The sequence below is a fragment of the Aegilops tauschii genome, chromosome 6, assembly GCF_002575655.3.
Source record: "Aegilops tauschii subsp. strangulata cultivar AL8/78 chromosome 6, Aet v6.0, whole genome shotgun sequence".
In the NCBI taxonomy this organism is placed as follows: Eukaryota; Viridiplantae; Streptophyta; class Magnoliopsida; order Poales; family Poaceae; genus Aegilops; species Aegilops tauschii.
In genome coordinates, this window is record NC_053040.3 from 6,468,671 (window position 1) to 6,472,686 (window position 4,016).

At 44.5% G+C, this 4,016-nt stretch overlaps 1 pseudogene; it reads right to left on the reverse strand.

Annotated features, from left to right (window-relative positions):
• Positions 1–2,341: 2,341 nt before the first annotated feature.
• On the reverse strand, positions 2,342–3,378 carry LOC109737791 (uncharacterized; annotated as a pseudogene).
• Positions 3,379–4,016: the final 638 nt, after the last annotated feature.

Here is a 4,016-nt window from a genome sequence, read left to right on the forward strand (position 1 = left end):
TCACCTTGGGTATTTGTAACATATCGCGAAGCAACAGGAATAGCACACGGCAACTGGAGGTTCACTCGAATATTTATTCGTGTGGGTATAGGGGTCAATATGGGTGTCCACGGCTCCGATGTTGATCATTGATCGGAAGGGGTTCCGGGTCATGTCTATACTTCACCGAACCTATAGGGTCACACGCTTAAGGGTCATCTATCTGCTGAATACTAGACAGGGAGTCTGAGAGAAAATCACCGAAAAAGTTTCGGACAGCGGAATCGTACCGCAGAGAGAGGTCATCGGATAAGTTTCGATGATACCGAAAAGTTGTTTCGGGATACACCATTAAGTCAAATTGGTTTCGGCACATGCCTGATAATTCTTGAAGGATGCCAGAATCATTCTGGAAGCTTTTTGGAATTTTCTGAGATAAAAACCGGAAATGTTCCGGAGCTGCCGGAGCCACTTCAGATGCGTTTCGCAGATGAAAATCACTAAAACCGGAATTGTTTCGGAACGCGTTGAAAATCATTTTAGTGGGTACTGGAAATGTTCTTAGCCCACATAAATATTTTCAATTCGATCAGACGCTGAAAAATGTCGTCGTGAATAGTGAAAATCAGCTTTATGGTTACTTTATGAAAAGCCACCTTTTGGGGCTTTGCTCCAAAAGATCTTGGGGATGACATGGATGGATAGGAGCCATTTTTTGGGCCCCTCATGGGGGTGTGGCCGGCCACATGGGGTATCCCCCTTGGGGACCCTCTTGTTCCTTGGTTTCACTCCTAGGTCCTTGTGGAAGGACTTCATTCATGTGCATTTTGGGTTTTTTGTGAAACTACCCTACCCCCTTGGGATTTCCTATAAATAGAGGTGGAGGGGCAGCCCTCCACACTCATCCCTTGCTCTCATACACATGCCATGCATTATCTGGCTTCTTCTCTTCCTCCCACGAAAAGAGTTTCGTAGAGCCGTAAGGCTGTCTGGGTTCTGGCAGGAACTAGTTCTGGACGGCGAAGCCCTGCCGGATAGATGACACCGTATGTGTGCAACTCTGTAGAGAGATCGTAGTTTCGGTCTTAGTTCGTGAGTGCCTCCCGAAGGGCTGTCCGTGTGACCGTCCGAGTTTCGAAGGTCCTCCCGAAGGGCTGTCCGAGTAACCGTTCGAGTTTCGAAGGTCCTCCCGAAGGGCTGTCCGCGACACCGTCCGGGGGGCTGTTCGACCGCCTCCCGGAGGGCTGTCTGAGGAGCAGATGAGGGTATACATCCTCGCGGTTGGGAGGTTGTAAATCCTAGCTGCGGGGATCTGCACCGCCGATCGTCATCGACTCTACTTCCTGCTGCGCTACGAGTCGGTAACGAAAAAGATCAAACCATGTATGCAGTCTCCATAGTGGTCCTGGGCTGGTGCGTAGGTCGGAAATTTTTTGTTTTCTGTCGCGTTCCCCTTCATATGTTGCCCTGCACGATGAGATATAAACAACAATGTGTATAATTAGAAGACCATAAGGTTTTCAAGCGATCATCATTTCACGGTAATTAAGAACAAATATTAAGCTTAAACAGTTCCATAACAATCACAAGGCCATTCCACCAATTAAAAAATTTATTCGCACCATAATAGTTTTGAACTCTTTGACATGTTGAGCACCCGGCTAACCGCATCCCCCTGTGGAATCAAAAGCTACATCAGACATACATACTAAATCAAAATATGTTGCAAACTAACACACCTTCCTGGCACCAGCAAGCTCGTTTTCGTTGGTCACCTTGACTGTGATTCCAGTGAAACTTGTACAACTGCTACAACATATTATTGGCTTCCAAACCAAATCAAAATTGTTGAATTAGGGTGGCACATGGTGTAAGAAAATCCCAAACCATTCGTAACGAATCTAGTACAAGCAGCAAGAACGACCCAACTAATTTAAAATTTGCTTTTGTAGACCTCTGTAGTTCACAAGTAGAAACACATTATCTAAACAACTCGAGCAAGCAACTCATAGGGCATATGTGGCTAGTCAGCGTCCGCCACCATAACACATCCAACGCAAACACTCAAAGAAGTGTACCCAGCCCAATCAATAGACCAACTGCAAAATCTTCTCTGAAAGCAAAGCCAGCAAAGAAAGGATACAAACCACAACAAGGGAGGGAGAAGCAAAATCAAAAGCAGCGGGCGCGGCACTACGGCCGAGTCGGGAGTTGGTGTGACAAAGACCATAAGACAAGATCCCAGCAGGAGTAACTTAGAGGAGAGATCCGACGGGCCCAACCAGAGTGGCCGTCCCTTCTCCGTGTGACAACATTTCAAATGTTTTAGTACCATTAACTTGGTTACATGTTGCATCAACTACTAACAAACATCATATGTCTCAATGCCCCTGAAGTGTTCTAAAATGAATCTAAGAAGAGCCCGTGAGGAAATAGTAGTGATATATGTAAAAAACGAAAGTACCAAGCCAATGTGCGTATAACTCTCTATTTGAGTATTTGCAAACAACCTGTAGCATAAATCAACACTTAGAATATTATTAAGTAATTAGTTGTGGTGTGTTCTTGTCTGTATACATGATATATTGAAGGGAAGAGCTTACTACGCTTCAAGAAGAAAACACAAATGCTAATGATGAATATCAGATACATGGTAAATAAGAAAATCCACGTACTTATTATACACAAATTTCAACTGTTTATTCTGGAATGCACTCGATTCACCAAATGGTGCTCCCCTCAATATCACCAAGCAAATTGACGAACCCAAACTAAAAGCATTCTGCTTAGCCTCAATGACGAAGCCTTTGAATTTCTTGGACTTCTCTGTTGCAATCACATATTCAGGAAATTAATCTCCCCGTTCGAGTAAACCTTAGTGTGAAATCTAAAAAATATACCTTACATGGACAAAGCCCATACTGCTTAGCCTCAGTGACAAAGACATGTAATTTTTGAAGTGTGGCTTATATGGCTTGCACTCGTATAAAGGAAGTAAAGGTAGTAAAGCTCCTTTGAAACGGGGTACTTTTGGAAGACAGCGGGCCTACATACATAGACAAGAAAGGAAAAATAGACCACAAATTCAATGCTAAACTGGTCATTTTAGGGGGGGAAATAGCCTAGCAGTTCAATGCTATAAGAGGGGCTGCATAAAAACACCCAAGTTCATCTTGGGCCTGCCTTCAGCAGATATAGGAAAATTTCTTTGCCATCCATACTCTCTTGTAATAAGTGAATGATGTGCAATTTTCCTACCAAACACAAACGCGAGGATGCTACTTATTTAAAATTAATAAGAGAACGACACACCCAGAGGGGCTGCATGACATTAAAAATCACCTTCGCACAATCACATAGTAGCTTGTCAACATCCAGATTGAAGACAACGAGATCCATACTTTTAGTTAATCCCAAGACGTGAATCTGAATTTCCATTTGTATGGATCAAGAACAAGAACAAAAGATGTCACTACATCAACATGAACACTCCAAATTATGCAATAAGAATATTCAGTAATAAACAAACCATCATGCGCTGCTTCTATAGCTAATTTCTATTGTGATCGTGAAGCAATACAATGCAAAAAATATACGAAGGCACAATAGGTTGAGGGTGCAAGAAGCAACACAACTCACAAGCCATAAATATGTAGGCTACCCTCCAAAGTAATGCAAAGGACAACATCTGCTCCGCCGCCACAAGACCTTGACCTGCAGCCACAAAGCTTCAAATCGCCGCCACATTGAAGCCCCTCCGCCCTTGCTTTGAGCATCCTCACCCTTCCTCGTTCTCCCTTTTTGAACTCGAGGAGCAGTGGCTGGGAGACAGGCGCGGCATCGACGACGAGAAAATTGGGTGGTACGGTGGCACGGGAGTAGCGGCGGATGGAACCCTACCCGGGGCGGGGTGATAGGCCGTCTGCGTGGTGTGTGGCTTGGGCCTTGGGGTGAACTTGGGAGGAGGAGAGAAAAAACAGGAGTGGAAGGAAACCATGGGAGATGGAAAAAAATCGGTGGGGAAAGCGAAGATGTCT